We start from the raw sequence: 19,995 nt of genomic DNA, 5'->3' as shown, positions 1-19,995 counted from the left end.
TCCCTCCCTCCTCCTCCCAGCCCTACGTAGTGGTACAGGTGTATCAGTAGTGAATGGGCGCTGGGCGGTGGATCTCCAGGAGACTACGAGGCAAGGGGGGACTACCTTCACCTACACCCGCCCCAGGGCTCTCTCTGATGGGCAGGAGGACAGAGGAGAGACCCTTACAGCTCCAGGACCCACCACCACACAACTGACGCTATATGTGAGTAGGACACACTTATACACACACACACAAACACACACACACACACACACACACACTTTTGTTGATTAAATCACTAGATATATCTCTCAGCTCCCTGTGTTACATTTAGATGTCTTCACCCAGGCTATGTTGTCCTGTAGTTTATATAGATCAACATGAAGAAGGAGCATGTGATACTAGCATTATCCTGGGGGGGGGGGGGGGCAGCTTCGGCGGAAGTCCTGACAATTTAAAACGGGATTAAGATGTGAAAAGATAGCGGTTCTAAAGATGTGAAAAGATAGCGAATATAAAGATGTGAAAAGATAGCGGTTCTAAAGATGTGAATAGATAGCGGTTCTAAAGGTGTGAAAAGATAGCAATTATAAAGATGTGAAAAGATAGAGGTTCTAAAGATGTGAAAATGGGCAGATGAAATGTTGCTGCCAAAGACCCATGTAATGCAGAGTGAAGCTGATTACATTTAGACAACCTCTGGAAGTTTACAGTGAATCTCTACCTCACATTGCACCTTTTGAAATCTATTTCTCCATCCCTCTCTCCTTCTCTCTCTCCTCTCTCTCTCTCTCTCTCTCTCTCTCTCTCTCTCTCTCTCTCTCTCTCTCTCTCTCTCTCCCTCTCTCCCTCTCTCTCTCTCCCTCTCTCTCTCTCTGTCTCTCTCTCTCTCTGTCTCTCTCTCTCTCTCTATCTCTCGCTCTCTCTCTCTCTCTCTCTCTGTGTGTCTCCTCTCTCTCTCTCTCTCTCTCTCCCTCTCTCTCTCTCTCTCTCTCTCTCTCTCTCTATCTTACTCCCTCTCTCTCTCTCTCTCTCTCTCTCTCTCTCTCTCTCTCTCTCTCTGTTGTTCTCCAGATCATCTTCCATAGGCAGAATCCAGGGATCGACTATGAATTCTACATCCCAACAGAAAATAAAGAGGAAGAGAGGGTGAGGCCGCGAGAGAGAGATAGAGAGAGGCCCAGAGAGAGAGAAGTAGAGAGGGAACGACCGAGGGATGGAGGGAGGCGCCCCTGAGAGACACTAGTAAGTCTGACATTCCTCTTTTCTTCTCTTCCCCCTGTTATTTCCCCGTGGTGTTCAGTTATAAAGCTGTGTGATAGTGACGGGTCAGATCGTCATTGAATAGGACCAGGAAGTAGATCGTCAGGGAATTGGACCAGGAAGTAGATCGTCAGGGAATAGGACCAGGAAGTATATCGTCAGGGAATAGGACCAGGAAGTAGATCGTCAGGGAATAGGACCAGGAAGTAGATCGTCAGGGAATAGGACCAGGAAGTAGATCGTCAGGAATAGGACCAGGAAGTAACCTGGGATGATGTCACACTCTGTTCTCTGTTGCTGTCCCTTATGAATAAAGATGTGTTATTGAACATTGTGAAAGCCATCATTGGGAGCGTTATGGATGTATCTATAGAGAATATTGTGAAATACATCAACAGTATACAGGACAGTCCAAGTAGTCTCTCTCGCTCTCTCTCTTTCTGAGAGTGTCTAATGTTAAGGAATGATATATCAACTCTCTAGATGTAATTGACAGTAAATAGAACTAATCCAAGCCAGACTAGAGACAGTCTAGTAGTGTACTGTAGATGTGTGGGTGTGGCCGGGGGTGAGGAGGGGTGAGGAGAGGGGTGAGAGCGGTAGGGGTGAGAGAAGGGGGGTGAGTGAAGAGGGGTGAGAGAAGCAGGGAGAGGGAATTGGAGACTAGGGATGGGGGGAGAGGTTAGAGGGAGAGAGGGTTAGGGAAAGGGGAGTAAGAGGGGTGAGAGAAGTGAGAGGATGTGTCTGAAACTAAAAACCTCTCGTGACCATGACATCATTTATACATCATCAGCTCTAACAAGTGATTCACTCTCTCTCTTTTTATTTGTTCACTCCCTGCCGCTGTCTCTCTCTCTCTCTCTCTCTCTCTCTCTCAGGTTATCTCATTGTAACAGTGGAAGACCCTATCCCTCCTCCCTCCGTCTCCTCTTCATCCTCTTCCTCCTCCTCCTCTTCTTCCGCAGACAGATGGACAGCTGAGAGCTCCCGCCCCCGAGGCTCGGTACCCAATCGGAATGCTCGAATCCCACCTCGTACAGACCTGCCCCTCGACACACAGTCACCCTTCGTATGGAGGAGGGGCAGTCTCACTGAGTGTACTACTTCCTGTGGCAAAGGTCAGAGTTCAAAAAGACTTGGACTGTGTGTATGTGTGTGCATGTGTGTGTGTGCACATGCATGTACGTCTCTATAATCATAGTTCGCTGTGTGTAGAAGTTGCCTGCTGATACAGTTCTAGGTTCAGCAAAATGCTCCCAAATCCTGACCTTTACCATAAGGAGGGAAAACACAAAACTGGCCTTAGATCAGTGTCTAATGGCTACAACTTCATCATACTACACAGGGGCTTGCTGTGTTACATCTCCCCCTTGTGGTTATTAAGGGGAAGTGGAACACTGTTGAACTGAAACAGTGATTTCTTTGGAGCAGGGGTGTCAAACTCATTTTAGCTCAGGGGCCACATGGAGGAAAATCTATTCCCAAGTGGGCCGGACCGGAAAAATCATGGTATATATAACTTAAAAACAACAACTTCAGATAGTTTTTTTTGTTTTAATACGATCAACATACAACATAAAGCTGGAGCATGAGGACAGTGTGTCCAAAATAGTACAAGCACAACATCACTATTAATCATAAAACACGTCAAGTTTATTTGAAAATTCTAAAGAAAAAGAACACACAAACACACAATGCCTCAGTGATTAACAGAACTGTTTCACAGATCACAGAACTATATCAGGGTGTCATTTCTCAGGCAGAAATGTAGATACAAATAATGAAATCCTGTTCCCCAAACAAGTGCAAGAACCACAGTCAAGAATAGGTTAAATATACAAATAAAATAAAATCAATTAAAAACAATAGCACATCAACATAAAAACATAGAAACATAAATCTGAAAGCGTTGCTCAAACTCCCGTAACAGTCCAGTTATTTTATCTTTGAACCGCTTCATGTCTGCCACATGTTGGGTCGCGCACACATTTTTCAGACAGGGGAAGTGAGCTGCATCACCACCGGCAAGTTGCGTCTCCCACAATGACAGCTTCAACTTGAAAGAACGTATGCTGTCATAATACTGCGTGACAACTTTGTTGCGCCCTTGCAGCTGTTTGTTCAAGTTATTCAGGTGCTCTGTAACATCCACCATAAATGCAAGGTCCGGCTTCCATTCTGCGGAATGAAATTCTAACACTGGTTTGCCCTTTTCTTCCATGAACTGTTCAATTTCTTCTCGTAAATCAAAGAAACGCCTCAGCACAGCACCTCGGCTTAACCATCTTACCTCAGTGTGATATGGCAGGCCATAGATGTGGTCTTTCTCTCTGAGAAGGCTGTCAAACTGACGGTGATTCAGGCTTCTGGATCGGATGAAATTAACAGTTTGGATGACCACCTTCATGACGTTATCCATCTTTAATGACTTGCAACACAAAAAAAATATCAGCTGCTGTCATTGTATCTGTCATCGGCACCAACTCCACGAACTCCTCGGTGACGGTCAATGTGTCATCAACTCCGCGGATGAAAAAATGGCCAGTTGTGCAACATCTGTAATGTCCGTGCTTTCATCAATTGCAACCGAAAACGCAATAAATGACTTTACTTTTTGCTTCAACTGGCTGTCCAAATCCACTGAAAGATCGGAAATCCTGTCTGCAACTGTGTTTCTTGTCAGGCTGATATTTGCAAAAGCCTGCCGCTTTTCAGGGCACACAATCTCCGCTGCCTTCATCATGCATGTTTTTACAAATTCACCCTCACTAAATGGTTTTGAAGCCACTGTGATTTCATTAGCAATGAGGTAGCTAGCTTTCACTGCAGCGTCACTGATGTCTCGGCTGTGAGTAAACACAGACTGCTGTTTCTTCAGACCCGCCAACAGTTCATTCACCTTCTCTCATCTCCGCTGTCCTTGAAAGTTGTCATATTTGTCGGCATGAAGACTCACATAGTGGCGACGAAGGTTATATTCTTTCAGCACTGCAACATGCTCTGAACACACCAAACATACAGCTTTCCCATTCAATTCCGTGATTAAATAGGATGACCATTTTTCTTGGAACACTCTGCACTCTGCGTCCACTTTTCTCTTTTTTGACAGAGACATATTGGGGCAATGAGGGTGCCAAAGCACATAATGTTAAAAATAGAAGCCGTAATAAATATCGCGGGCAAAACAAAGTAGCTCATTGGCTGCACGTGCTTGACCTACTTGCTCTGCCCCGGTATAAACAGTTTGCTTGCTTAACACAATTGCTATTGCGCCATACAGTGGACGCAATTGGAACAGCAGTTTATTTTATAGAAAAATTGCAGCGCATTTTTATACTTAAAAAAATTATTTACATTATTATTATATATTTTTTTTCAAAATCATCTCGCGGGCCGGATTAAACCCGTTTGCGGGCCTGATCCGGCCCGCGGGCCGTACGTTTGACACCCCTGCTTTGGAGCATTACGAGGTACTGATGCTGATGGTAGGGATGGCGATGGTGATGATGGTGATAATGATGATGGTGATAATGATGGTGATGATGATGTGTTTCAGGGTCCCAGTACAGGGTGATCCTGTGTATTAACCGCCATACTGATGAGGAAGTCCCAGACAGGAAGTGTGACTCAGCAGCAAGACCCGCCCCAGAGGAGGAGCCCTGTAACACACACCCCTGCCCAGCATTGTGAGTGCGTGTTCAATGAACAGCCATAAGCATTAAGCATAGTGTATAGTGTATATATGTATTAACCCTGTTCTCATCTCTCTCTCTTCTGCGTGTGTGTGTGTGTTTGTGTGTCTCTGTGTGTCTGTGTGTGTGTGTAGCTTCGAGGCCAGCTCGTGGTCAGAGTGCAGTGTGTCGTGTGGTATGGGAGTACAGCAGAGACAGCTTCAGTGCAGACAGAGCTTTGGGAACCGTTCCACCATGGTTCAACCACAACGCTGCTCCAACCTAACCCCACCTGACCTCACCCAGTCCTGCCAGCTACGACTCTGCTCACACTGGGAGATAGGCACCAACTGGAGCTCTGTGAGTATAGAAAGTGTGTGTGAGTGTGTGGCAGGGGGGTATGTTAATATTCACACTGGGGAATGGGTAGTTTGACATTTTATGAGAATGTGTGTATCCATTGGTTACGTCTAAAGGATGTGTTCCATTATGTTCTCCAATGTCTTTGTTCTATTGTAGGTTTTCCTAACATTCTAATTTGAACTCAACAGTGCTCAGTGGACTGTGGCATGGGGAAGAGAACTCGTAATGTCCGCTGTGTCAGTGACCATGGCAGCATGGTGAATGACAAGGAGTGTAACGCCAGGCTCCGCCCACAAGGAAGTGAGGACTGTCACATGGGGCCCTGTGTAACCAACTGGTACTTCACTGGCTGGTCCAACACTGTGAGTACTACACACACACACACACACACACACACACAAACACACACACACACATACACACACTGACATAGGGACACGGACACACATGCAGTACATGCTCATCCTACATCAATACACTAAGTAACTTCTCTAATACCCCCATCTCTCTCTCTCTCCACCCCCCTCTCTCTCTCTCTCTCTGTCTCAGTGTTCAGCCCAGTGTGGTCCAGGGGTTCAGAGGAGAGAGGTGTTGTGTCTGACCCGTGGAGGGAGAGAGGGAGGAGAGTGTGTGGGGGACAAACCAGCGGACATGAAGGCGTGTAACGGGGGTCCATGTGTTCTCACCTACATGTGGTACAGTAGCCCCTGGGGTCAGGTAAGCCTGAGAAGATAGGAAAGAGAGAGAGAGGAGGGGGTGTGGCAGTCATCCATCAATACTGTTACCAATAGAATCAGTCATTTCAGTTCAATAATGCTTTATTGGAATGGATGGGTAGATATTGACATATAAAAAAGAAATGCATAGTACTGTAATAGCAGATGAATAGGAAGAAAATAACATGTTTTCCCTCTCTTCTTTTATCCTCTCACTGCCCTCTCCTGTCTCTCTTCCCTCTCTTCCCTCTCTCTTCCCTCTCTTCCCTCTCTCTTCCCTCTCTTCCCTCTCTCTTCCCTCTCTTCCCTCTCTCTTCCCTCTCTTCCCTCTCTCTTCCCTCTCTTCTTTTATCCTCTCACTGCCCTCTCCTGTCTCTCTTCCCTCTCTTCCTTCTCTCTTCCCTCTTCCCTCTCTCTTCCCTCTCTCCCCTCTCTCTTCCCTCTCTTCTTTTATCCTCTCACTGCCCTATCCTGTCTCTCTTCCCTCTCTTCCTTCTCTCTTCCCTCTCTTCTTTTATCCTCTCACTGCCCTATCCTGTCTCTCTTCCCTCTCTCCCCTCTCTCTTCCCTCTCTTCTTTTATCCTCTCACTGCCCTATCCTGTCTCTCTTCCCTCTCACCCCTCTCTTCTTTTCTCGCCCTCCTCCCTCTCTTCCCTCCTCCAGTGTAGCGCTCCATGTGGGAATGGAACCCAGCGAAGGGACATCATCTGTGTGGAGAAGATGGGGACAGATTTCAAAGTGGCACCGATCAGCCAGTGTGCCCAGCTGGAAAAGCCTCCCTCGGTGCAGACGTGTGCGATGGAAGCATGTCAGCCTCAGTGGTTTACTACGGAGTGGAGCGCGGTGAGAGAAGGAGGAGAGGAGAGAAGGAGGAGAAGAGAGAGGGAGGAGAGAAGATAATATAATTACGACCTTGGATTGCAGTTGGTTGTTGATCATGAGAAATATGTTGACCATTCTCCTCTCTCTCTCTCCTCTATCTCTCTCCCTCAGTGCTCTCGTTCCTGTGGTAAGGGGCTACAGGTCAGAGAGGTACGGTGTCTCACACCTGACAAACAGCACAGCCCTGAATGCTCCCTTACAGCAAAACCTGACCAGGAGCAGCCCTGCAATACCATACCCTGCAGTCCACAGGTCGCAGGTGTGTGTGTGTGTACTGTATGTTTACAGTGCCTTCAGAAAATATTCACACCCCTTGACTTTTTCCATATTTTGTGTTACAAAGTGGAATTAAAATTGACTTAATTGTCATTTTCTATTAACAATCTACACAAAATACTCTGTAATGTCACTGCAAAAAATAAATAATAATATTTGTATTTATGGAAATTTGTTTCTAAGTTATAAAACACTAATATATCTTTATTATATAAGTATCCAACCCCATGAGTCAATACATGTTAGAATCACCTTTGGCAGTGATTACAGCTGTGAGTCTTTCTGGGTAAGTCTCTAAGAGCTTTGCACAACTGGATTGTACAATATTTGCCCATTATTCTTAAAAAAATTATTCAAGGTCTGTCAAGTTGGTTGTTGATCATTGCTAGACAGCCATTTTCAAGTCTTGCCATATATTTTCAAGCCAATTTAAGTCAAAACTGTAACTAGGCCACTCAGGAACATTCAATGTCGTCTTGGTAAGCAACTCCAGTGTACATTTGGCCTTGTGTTTTAGGTTATTGTCCTGCAGAAAGGTAAATTTGTCTCCCAGTGTCTGTTGGAAAGCAGACTGAACCAAGTTTTCCTCTAGGATTTTGCCTGTGCTTAGCTCTATTCTGTTGCAAACAGGATGCATGCTTTGGAATATTTGTTATTCTGTACAGGCTTCCTTCTTTTCACTCTGTCATTTATGTTAGTATTGTGGAGTAACTACAACGTTGTTCATCCATCCTCAGTTCTCCTATCACAGCCATTAAACTTTTTAACTGTTTTAAAATCACTATTGGCCTTATGGTGAAATCCCTGAGCGGTTTTCTTCCTCTCTAGCAACTGAGTTAGGAAGGGCGCCTGTATCTTTGTAGTGACTGGGTGAATTGATACACCATCCAAAGTTGAATTACTAACTTCACCATGTTCAAAGGGATATTTAAGTCTGCTTGATTTTTTACCCATCTACCAATCGGTGCCCTTCTTTGCGAACCATTGGAAAACCTCACTGACCTTTGTGGTTGAATCTGTGCTTGAAATTCACTGCTCGACTGAGGGACCTTACAGATAATTGTATGTGTGGGGTACAGAGATGGGGTAATCATTTAAAATCATGTTAAACACTATTATTGCGCACAGAGTGAGTCCATGCAACTCATTATGTGACTTGTTAAGCACATTTCTACTCCTGAACTTATTTAGGCTTAACATAAAAAAAGGTTGAGTACTTATTGACTCAAGACATTTCAGCTTTTCATTTTTTATTAATTTGTAAAAATGTCTAAAAACAATATTCCACTTTGACATTATGGGGTATTGTGTGTAGATCAGTGACACAAAATCCATTATAAATTCAGGCTGTAACAACAAAATGTGTAAAAAGTAAAGGCGTGTGAATACTTTGTGAAGGCACTGTATGTGTGAGTGTGTGTTGCTTGTAGCATTTGAATTCTAACCACTTTCTTTCTCCCTCTCCTCCCCTCTTCCCACTCCCCCGCTCCTCTGCTCTACTCTCTCTGTAGATGAGAACTGCAGGGACCGGCGTCATAACTGTGTGATGGTGGTTCAGGCCAGACTGTGTGTCTACTCCTACTATAAGACTGCCTGCTGCGCCTCATGTACCCAGAGTGCTCAGCGGGCCAAGAGGCACTGACCAGCCAATAACAGGCTTCCAGCTGAGGTCAGCCAGGGGTCAGGGGTTAAGGGTTAGAAGTCAAAGTGCAGGTTACCATAGAAATGATCAGACCATAGAAATGGAGTGGGTAGAGTGGATATATTACCACATAAAGTGGGGATTGAATTGTGTTCCGGGCCAGATGTACGGCCGTTATAGAAGGGATGTTTTGGAATGTGACTTAATTTGTTACTTACTACATTTCATACATTTTATGGGTTATCTGCGTATGCAAAAATGTGCCAATGACATTGTACAGAGCTCCATGGTTTGGAACATATTTGATTTCTATGTCCACTCTTTCTATTTCCATTGCTGAGAGATGCTATGGATTATGTATGTACACCCAGGACCTGGGTCCAGAGCACTGTCCCAGTAGCCAAACTTGCATACTACTTAGTGTGAGGTGAAGTATTGTCTATGCATACTATGTAGTATGCTAGTATGCTAGATGGGACCCAGAAGGTATAACCCAATAGCAGTGTTCACTCAAAACCTGCTGGAAGTTTCTATGATGTATGTTTTCTATGTTTGTGTTCTATATGCCAAAAACCTCTTTTAAATGTCTCCTCAGTGTTTATACAGCATCATCAACATTTGGTGAAACATACCAAAATGTAAAATGGTGGCCTAGTATAAGTTACCTATTTTTAAAGGACAATAGTAGAGAGATGTCCATAACCTGAGAACGCCCCCAATCTGAAAACAAGCAGGGGTAGAATGAAACGACTGTTGGGTCTATTGGTGACTGTCCAGTATCCAACCTGTGCCTCAAGACTGTTAGCCCACTGAACTAAAGCCAAGGCATTACCCCTGAGAGCTAATACCAGTGTTCAGGTCTCAGCCAAGGTTACACCGAACCTACATACAGAAAATATGCCACTACCTGAGACATTTCAATTGTATCATCTGACCTATCAATATGTTCAAGAAAGGTAGGTATTGAAATAACATAGTATTCATTTATGCATTCATTTTCACAAATGCATTTGCCACAATATACTGAAGAGCAATCTGTGTCTTAAAGGTCCAATGCAAACGTTTTTATCTCAATATCAAATCATTTCTGGGTAACAATTAAGTACCTTACTGTGAATGTTTTCAATTAAAATGGTCAACAACAAAAAATATATAGCTTCTTAGCAAAGAGCAATTTCTCAAGCAAGAATTTTGCTAGGACTGTCTGGGAGTGGTCTGAGGAGGAGGGAAAACTGAAAACTACTGTAGCTGTTATTGGCAGAGAGGTTTGAAACTATTTTTTCTTATTGGTCTCTTAACTAACTGGTGATGTCACATGGCAGGCCAAAACTCCATCCCACCAAAACAGGCTGAAATTTCAGGTGGTCTTTTCAAACAGCTTTTACACTAAAATGGCATTATCATAATTTTCACAATTTCACAGTATTATTCCAAATGCATAGTGTGGAAATATATATAAAACACAGGAAAATCACGTTTTTGACTGCATTGGGCCTTTAACTCCCAAAGGAGCAAGTTGTGACAGTAGCAAGGAACATCTCCCTAACTAATTTGTGTTTTTACTGAAAACGTTTAAAAGGGTTCTGTCTTTGACTTAAACAAAGCTATTTTTTTACGGATATTGCCCCTATACCTTATGACATAGTTGTAACATGTTACTGTATGTTATGTCTATAGCACACACACACACACACACACTCCACAGGTGAACGATGTGTATATTTGTAGTCAATATTATATTTGTGTGTCTATATTTCTGTGTGAACATATACTTAATATACATATACATAAATATATCCTATATTGTGGTATGATTTTAATTTTAGGCATACATGTTTACTGTATGCATAAATTCATATAAAAGTATTCATATTTTTCAGTCATCATATAAAGAAGGACAAATTATATTTTGCTACCCTTGGATTGTGTGTGTGTGTGTGTGTGTGTGTGTGTGTGTGTGTGTGTGTGTGTGTGTGTGTGTGTGTGTGTGTGTGTGTGTGTGTGTGTGTGTGTTTGTCTTCCTGTCTCTGTGTAGTTGCCTATTTGTGTTTGTTTGTGTGAGTATGCAGCAGTGGGTGTTTTCTTGTATGAGTCTATCTGTGAATGTCATTTTCATGTCTCAAATTGTTTTTAGTAGAAACAAAACGTTTTATATTAAAAAGACAGGAAAAAAAGGATAGTAATTTATCTATTTAAAAAAATAAATGTAATTTATTTTTTTTCTTAAGAGGAGCTGAAGCAAATTCCCTTTGTTGCTACCTTGCCAGAGTTTATGATCAGATGTTATTGCGGAGAAGTATATGGATTTTGTATTCTTTTGAAAAAGGCAAATGAGTGTGTGGAAAATGCTATCACAAACTTAATTAGAAATAAAAATTGAAACCAGAAAATGGTTTGCCTTTTTTTATTCTGTGCACTTTTCTGTATCCCAATTAGCAGGCCTAAATGTCCGCTGAGACCTTCAGTACATTCGAAGAAAGTAGACCTACATATCTTCAACAGTAGCCAGATGGCGGTATTGTGTGCTTGTAGAGCTGTAGCCGACTTGTCTTCCCTTGTTCAGAATAGACTGGTTTGTGTTGTGATAATAACTCAAGCAAGCTTAATATGACTTCATGGATATAACGTTTCCTCTACGAACAAACGACACCATTCTGGTTATAAATGCAAACTGACCGTAATTCAGGGTCTATAAGGGGCAAGTTCGCCCTATTCTATAGCCCTAGGCCTACTCCACAGACGACAGAGAAACCGAGAAGACCCCAGTTCTGACACCACCATGAAAGTTTCTCATGTATGCTCGTGCCGTTGCCTATAGCTACGCTCAGTGATACCGTGTAGATCCTCGGGGTGGGCCGCGCGTGCCGTCCAGCGGCTTGTGCCTGGTATAGGCCCCGCGTGTGTGAACTGATGATATATAATGGTGGGGGGCAGCAGGCGGGGAGAAGGGGATACGAGGTGGTGGGAGGCAGATGGTGACCTTTCAGAGCAAATTACCCTGACTCCTCTCGTCGAGCGCGAGGGGGGTGGCAGAAGAAAAAAAATGATACGTTCAGGACCATGGACAGAAGAGGTCTGCTGTGCCTGTCTGTATCAGAGCGGTGAGGATCCCTCCCTCAGTAGGCTGATACGATAGTGTATTATTGTAGGTTAGTCTACACAGCAGGGTAGCCCATACTGTTAGATCAGTGTAGTCTGTAGTATAGGCCTATCCTCTTCTCTATTTTCGCTCTCTCCCTTTTCTATCGCACATTAGGCTAGCCTATGTGTGCACATCATGGATATGATTACGAATTTAGCTTTTGTTCAACATGCAGAAGATAACTGGTTAAGGCAACCTCAAGGCTGGCGTGTGCGTGTTGTGTGCGCAGCTGTAGTCGTGACGCAGCTCGCGCGCGCTGGTAGTATGGCAGGCTTCAGCACCACGGCCAGAGCTCGCGGCCAGAACAATAGGCAGCACGGCGTTCCAGAACTAAAGGCACCGTCCACGAGCACACACACCTTGGACACTAACGTAGAAATAGTCAAAGAGCTTGTTTGAAAACGCTTATACAAATTGTCGACTAATCCTGGTTTTGATAACTGAAATAGCTGTCCATATATATTCCACAGTGTTGCCTATATGCTACTTTCAGGACTAAAAGATGTAGGCTACGCCTACGAAAGATAAAAGGGGTTTTCTTTTTAAGGTTGGAGTAGAGTTTTTGACGGTCCCTGCCTTTTACGTCACAGCCTGTCAACTGCTCGAGGGAGAGGGGGAGAGGGAGGGCAGGATAGAGAGAGAGGGAGACACCGGCAAACGACGTCAAAAGCTACGGTAGCCTATACACTGAGGGAAAAGAGGGGTAGCGCGGGAGGGTAACGTTAGATATTAATAATTATATTTTAATATATTTGTTAGCCTATAAATGTCTATATAAATTGACTGCCTGATTTATCAATAGCTGGTTGCTGCATAAATAGTTTTTAGCCTTGTAGCCTAATTATTGCAGAAATAACGGTAAACTGGAAAATTCTACAGAAATTTGACTATTCTAACAGACAGGGCAGTACTGAGAGAGTGACTGACTGGCTTTACCGGATTTACCAAGAGTCGTGACGAGAGGAGAGAGCAAATAACGGATCACCAAGGCACGGGGTTGGGGATATGTGATCTGATGATCGCTTGCCAAGACGTGAGACTTTAACGGGAGCAGCAACTCCACTGATCTGTTACCGATTCGAAACCGGGAGAGGGAGTGATAGGCACGATAGGCACAAAGAGCGGAGGACGAATCCCATTGAGCCTCCTATTTCCCGAGGGAGGATAACGGGAGACGCGCACTGAAGACAACAACGCCACGGCAAAACGTGGAAAAATAAACAAAATCATCTCAAACTACTCTGGGGATTATTTTACAACGTGGAGTGAAGAATCTCTTGAAATCGGTAGGATTTTTAAAACCAACGTTCCATGTTGTGTTTTTGTGCGCATGTGTTTTGTGTGTATGTTGAGCCGGGGCGGACAAAGAGATGAGCCCCCATACGTTGACATCCAATGAGTGTATGTAACCTACAGCTGGCCAAACAAAGAAACCGCTCACAGCCGCTCTATAGCGCTCATCTATCCGTCTAAACCATATATTTTCCTTTCCCCAGGGGCTCCGAACACACTCTCACTTCCTAAAGGTAATATATCAGTTTTATTGATATTTAATTGTAATTTCTGTTTTATTGCAATTTAAATGTCGTAATTATCTTTTGATTGGCTGATCATCATTTGCATAATAGTTTTTATGAGAGGCGCAAGTGCCATTGTTTGTGTCAATAGGCTAATATTGAAAAGACATGAGAATTAATCCCAAAATATTGATTTGGTTTTATTCAATTAATCAATGATTATCGTTTATTGTGATTATCGTATATTTACATATCTTGTTTTTATGTCCATCTGCTTTTCTTTCTCTCCTCCAACCCTCTTCAGAGGACCCCGACTCTGCTCTGCACTCAGCCCGCTCTTCTCACACCGAACCCCGCAGAGCGCCTGTCGCTTTCACCGCTGTGTCCTGATGAAGGAAGCCGACGCGATCAAGCTGTTCGTGGGGCAGATTCCTCGGAATCTGGAGGAGAAGGACCTCAAACCGATCTTTGAACAGTTCGGGAAGATCTACGAGCTGACGGTGATAAAGGACAAATACACCGGCATGCACAAAGGTAGGCGAATAATGGGAACCCAGCCACCTGTAGAAATAATCCCGACACAAATAGGCTAGACTACTCACTGGCAGACAGACAGACACCCACAAATAAACAAACAGACACCCACAAATAAACAAACACACACACACACACACACACACACACACACACACACACACACACACACACACACACACACACACACACACACACACACACACACACACACACACAGCTTGGCCTACAGCTACAGGAGATTAAGACACACACTTAGCAATATTTTAAACACCCATTTAAAGATCAAGTGTGTGTGCTGCTGTAGGTCGATAGTAATGCTGGTCTAGGTTGATAGTAATGCTGGTCTAGGTTGATAGTAATGCTGGTCTAGGTTGATAGTAATGCTGGTCTAGGTTGATAGTAATGCTGGTCTAGGTTGATAGTAATGCTGGTCTAGGTTGATAGTAATGCTGGTGTTGGTTGATAGTATTGCTGGTCTAGGTTGATACTAATGCTGGTCTAGGTTGATAGTAATGCTGGTCTAGGTTGATAGTAATGCTGGTGTTGGTTGATAGTAATGCTGGTCTAGGTTGATAGTAATGCTGGTCTAGGTTGATAGTAATGCTGGTCTAGGTTGATAGTAATGCTGGTCTAGGTTGATAGTAATGCTGGTCTAGGTTGATAGTAATGCTGGTCTAGGTTGATAGTAATGCTGGTGTTGGTTGATAGTAATGCTGGTCTAGGTTGATAGTAATGCTGGTGTAGGTTGATAGTAATGCTGGTGTAGGTTGATAGTAATGCTGGTGTTGGTTGATAGTAATGCTGGTCTAGGTTGATAGTAATGCTGGTCTAGGTTGATAGTAATGCTGGTCTAGGTTGATAGTAATGCTGGTCTAGGTTGATAGAAATGCTGGTGTAGGTTGATAGAAATGCTGGTGTAGGTTGATAGTATTGCTGGTGTAGGTTGATAGTAATGCTGGTGTTGGTTGATAGTAATGCTGGTCTAGGTTGATAGTAATGCTGGTCTAGGTTGATAGTAATGCTGGTCTAGGTTGATAGTAATGCTGGTGTTGGTTGATAGTAATACTGGTCTAGGTTGATAGTAATGCTGGTCTAGGTTGATAGTAATGCTGGTGTTGGTTGATAGTAATACTGGTCTAGGTTGATAGTAATGCTGGTCTAGGTTGATAGTAATGCTGGTCTAGGTTGATAGTAATGCTGGTGTTGGTTGATAGTAATGCTGGTCTAGGTTGATAGTAATGCTGGTCTAGGTTGATAGTAATGCTGGCCTAGGTATATAGTAATGCTGGTGTAGTAGCACTATCATTGATGTAAACACGTCCACTGTAGAGTAGGTTGTCTGTTTAGCATGTGTCTGATGATGGGTCACCATGGAAACACTGTCACTTATCACCCTCTCCTGATCACATATATCAACCAGTGTCTTCTGGGAGAGGATGGGGGAAGGGGAGAGTATATTCTTTCTCTCTTTCAGTCTTTCGCTCTCTTTCGCTCTCTCTCGCTCACACTCTGTAATCCTGTAGTGTCTGTGCACATGTGTGCACACTTGCGTGTGTGTACTCAGTCGTGAGCTTGGTTGGTTTTTGGATCACTGTCGGCCTGATCTCTCTGGTTATCTCTCTGTCCCAGGCCTCCATCTCCCTAAATGGGAAAACATGGAATGCGGTCCAATCTGTAGGTTAAACATTGGGATATCACACTGGCATTTCCTTATAAATACTCACTGGCCTCTGTCTGTCTGTCTGTCTGTCTGTCTGTCTGTCTGTCTGTCTGTCTGTCTGTCTGTCTGTCTGTCTGTCTGTCTGTCTGTCTGTCTGTATGTATGTCTGTCTGTCTGTCTGTCTGTCTGTCTGTCTGTCTGTCTGTCTGTCTGTCTGTCTGTCTGTCTGTCTGTCTGTCTGTCTGTCTGTCTGTCTCTCTCTCTCTCTCTCTCTCTCTCTCTCTCTCTCTCTCTCTCTCTCTCTCTCTCTCCTCTCTCTCTCTCTCTCTCTCTCTCTCTCTCTCTCTCTCTCTCTCTCTCCTGTTAAGTAGCAGGTGTCCTGACCCTTAGCCTTTAAGCCATGACCCCAAGTCACACTGGTTCAGATGATGGGTGTTATCTTGCCTGTCTAACCCTGGCATACCCCCAGTTTAGTATACAGTCACACACATATATGCCTGCACGCATACACACACGCACACACACACGCACACGCACACACACAAACACATACACACACACAATCACACACACACACTAGGTAGACCCATTTTTCTGACCTGGGGTGTGTTATGTAACAGCTTACCCGTTTCTCCAATCAGTATAATGGGGTGGTAAGCCTACTGATTCAAGCCTGATGAGAGGGAGACAATCTCAAGTTTGGAGAATCACCTTTAGAGCTGCCATAATAAGCCCATCTTTAAGAGTGTCCTGTGTGTGTGTGTTTGGAGGGGGGGGGGGGGGGGGGGTCATTGTTAATTTCTATTGAGTGTGTGTGTGCGCTTTGTAGAGGTGTTCTAATCTTGCTGTTGTTATAAGTGTGTGTGTGTCTCCCTATGTCAGTATCTGTGTTTGTCTCTATGTCTGTGTGTGTCTCTGTGTGTCTGTGTGTGTCTTTATGTGTGTGTGTGTCTCTGTGTGTGTATGTGTCTGTGTGTGTGTTGTTGAGTCATGCTGGTCAGTGCTGGTGGTTCTGTAAGCATTCTGAGCTAGTATGTTGCTTTGTGGTGTGTATAACAACTCTGAGAACAGCCCTGGTTAACTTGCTGCCTGTTGTCTTAGTGGTGGTGACAGGTTTGTGACAGGTGTAGGAACAACACTGGCCAGCCGCTCTACCTACACACAGGTACATGAGAGCGAGAGAGAGGTTTGGGAAAGAGTGCGAGTGGTTCTTTAGTAGTGAGTTAGATGGATAGAGAGAGTGAATGTGAGGTGTATTTGGTATTAAGGATGTGTTGTTCTGAGCCGTGCTGTTCTGAGCCGTGCTGTTCTGAGCCGCGCTGTGCCGTGTTGTGTCCTCGTCAGCTGTAGGTTAACTGTCAGCTGTAGGTTAACTGTGTTTATGGGGCTTGTAGAAAACCAGTTGCTTTTACATTATGGACTTGAAAATGAAAGGAAATAACAGAGGAACAGGGAAAGGAAGAGGGTAGGAGAGATAGATAGATACATATAAACAGATTGACTGTTCAATGTGTGTGTGTTCTGTTTGCATCAACCTGTATGTCTGTCCGTATGCCAGGAGTCTCCATCCAGTATAGTTGTTATTCTCACATATCTAACAAACTAAGATGACATCATCAAGTATCTCATCATCATTCTTTCTCTCCTCCCTCTCGTTACCTTTCTTCCCTCCTCTCTTTCTCTTTCTCTTTCTCCTTTTCTCTTTACCTTTCTCTCTCTCTCTCTCTCTCTCTCTCTCTCTCTCTTCCTCTCTCTCTCTCTCTCTCTCTCTCTCTCTCTCTCTCTCTCTCTCTCTCTCTCTCTCTCTCTCTCTCTCTTCTCTCTCTCTCTCTCTCTCTCTCTCTCTCTCTCTCGCTCTCTGTCTCTCTCAGGATGTGCATTCCTGACATACTGTGCGAGGGAGTCGGCGCTGAAGGCCAGAGTGCTTTGCACGAGCAGAAGACGCTACCGGGGGTGAGTACAAGTCCTATGACACACACACACACACACACACACACACACACACACGCACACGCACACGCACACGCACACACACACACACAATGTCATGGAGAAGAGCCTTGGAATTCCAGTGTGGTCATTGTGTTGTATCTACTGTCTCGTTGGCCCTGCAGGAGTACTTCAAGACTAGACTATCTCACTAATTAATTGTCCATCCTTCTTTGTCTTGTTCTACTCTCCAGTGGGGTATTGTAGCTCTGCCAGGGTTAGGGCACTGTTCATTAAACATGGGACACTATAATATGATCTCTCTCTCTCTCTCTCTCTCTCTCTCTCTCTCTCTCTCTCTCTCTGTCTCTCTCTCGCTCTGTCTCTCTCTCTCTCTCTCTCTCTCTCCGTCTATCTTTGTTGCTCTGTCTCTATCTGTCCGTCTCTCTCTGTCTCTGTCTCTGTCTCTCTCTCTCTCACTTGTCTCTCTCTGTCTGTCAGTGTGAGTCCTATACGTTCAGCGTTTCCCTCCATGCATCGTTATGCGTCCTTCTTTCTCTGCATGTCTCATCATCCCCCTCTCTCCCTCTCTCTCTCTTTCTCTCTCCTCCTCTCTCTCTCTCTCTCTCTCTCTCTCTCTCTCTCTCTCTCTCTCTCTCTCTCTCTGTCTCTCTCTCTCTCTCTCTCTCTCTCTCTCTCTCTCTCTCTCTCTCTCTCTCTCTCTCTCTCTCTCTCTCTCTCTCTCTCTCTCTCTCTCTCTCTCTCTCTCTCTCTCTCTCTCTCTCGGCCCTCTGTTTTTTATCCCTTATTTCCACCCTCCCTCCTCATGCCCTCTGTCTCTCCTCCCTCCCTCCCTTCGTATCCGGCCATCCACCCTCCTCCCACTCCGGAGCAGATTTAGAAATGACCTCAGTCACTGTTTCTCCTTCTCAATAACTCCCTCCATCACCCACTTCTTCTTTCGCCCTCTTAAACTCCCTCCATCACCCCATCGTTCTTTAGTTCCTCTCCGTCTCTCTATTCCTGGTGGGACATTATTGAATGGTATTAGCTGTTCTTTCTCCATCCGTTTCTACCACTCACTCTTTTTTCTTATAGAATCTCTTTCTAAGACCTCGCCTCTTCTCAGCCCCCCCCTTTCAAATTCTCATTTCACAGTCATTTATGAGACAACCTCCCCACTTTCCTCCCATATGCCTCCCCCTTTTAATTTTAATTTCACAGTGTTAGGTCCCCTCTTCGGACCCCAGGAAGAATAGCTGTCGCCATTGGCGTAGGCTGATGGGGATCCTAAGCAAATCATAAACTGTTCTCCTTCCTCTCCTCCATCTCCCCCTTTTCCTCTGATGATCCTCCCTCTCCTCCATTCATCCCTCTCCTCCACTCCTTCCTCTCCTCCACTCCTCCCTCTCTTCCACTCCTTCCTCTCTTCCGCTCCTCCCTCTCCTCCACTCCTTCCTCTTCTCCACTCCACTCCTCCCTCTCCTCCACTCCTCCCTCTCTTCCACTCCTTCCTCTCCTCCACTTCTCCCTCTCCTCCACTCCTCCCTCTCCTCCACTCCTTCCTCTCCTCTACTCCTTCCTCTCTTCCACTCCTTCCTCTCCTCCACTCCTCCCTCTCCTCTCCTCCACTCCTCCCTCTCCTCCATTCCTCCCTCTCCTCCACTCCTCCCTCTCCTCCACTCCTTCCTCTCCTCTACTCCTTCCTCTCTTCCACTCCTTCCTCTCCTCCACTCCTCCCTCTCCTCTCCTCCACTCCTCCCTCTCCTCCATTCCTCCCTCTCCTCCATTCCTCCCTCTCCTCCACTCCTCCCTCTCCTCCACTCCTTCCTCTCTTCCACTCCTTCCTCTCCTCCACTCCTCCCTCTCCTCTCCTCCACTCCTCCCTCTCCTCCATTCCTCCCTCTCCTCCACTCCTCCCTCTCCTCCACTCCTTCCTCTCCTCCACTCCTTCCTTTCCTCCATTCCTCCCTCTCCTCCACTCCTCCCTCTCCTCCACTCCTTCCTCTCCTCCACTCCTTCCTTTCCTCCACTCCTCCCTCTCCTCTCCTCCACTCCTCCCTCTCCTCCATTCCTCCCTCTCCTCCACTCCTCCCTCTCCTCCACTCCTTCCTCTCCTCCACTCCTTCCTTTCCTCCATTCCTCCCTCTCCTCCACTCCTCCCTCTCCTCCACTCCTTCCTCTCCTCCACTCCTTCCTTTCCTCCATTCCTCCCTCACTCCACTTGTTAAGCTAGATGATGAGTTTCTCACTAACTCATTTTCATACTCAGGTTTTGTGTGTATGTGATTGGGTAAAATCTAGCTGAGGGTTGAGAGGGTTGAGGTGTGTGTGTGTGCGCGCGCGTGTGTGTGCGCGTGTGTGTGTGCATGTGCGTGTGCGCATGTGTGTGTGTGGGTGTGAGGGGTTCTAT

General features: G+C 45.1%; 1 pseudogene across 1 annotated transcript; it reads left to right on the top strand.

The window, feature by feature from the left end:
• The first annotated feature begins 22 nt into the window (after window positions 1–22).
• LOC311123172 (thrombospondin type-1 domain-containing protein 4-like) lies at window positions 23–9,928 on the top strand (annotated as a pseudogene). The gene is made up of 10 exons (XR_014615151.1): window positions 23–205; window positions 1,058–1,228; window positions 2,125–2,364; window positions 4,803–4,932; window positions 5,073–5,277; window positions 5,469–5,642; window positions 5,830–5,997; window positions 6,661–6,840; window positions 6,991–7,138; window positions 8,667–9,928. The product of XR_014615151.1 is annotated as a thrombospondin type-1 domain-containing protein 4-like (transcript).
• The last annotated feature ends 10,067 nt before the right edge of the window (window positions 9,929–19,995 follow it).

This window comes from Coregonus lavaretus (genome assembly GCF_964263955.1).
Source record: "Coregonus lavaretus genome assembly, contig: HAP1_SCAFFOLD_8025, whole genome shotgun sequence".
In the NCBI taxonomy this organism is placed as follows: Eukaryota; Metazoa; Chordata; class Actinopteri; order Salmoniformes; family Salmonidae; genus Coregonus; species Coregonus lavaretus.
This window is presented reverse-complemented; position numbering and strand designations above follow the sequence as displayed.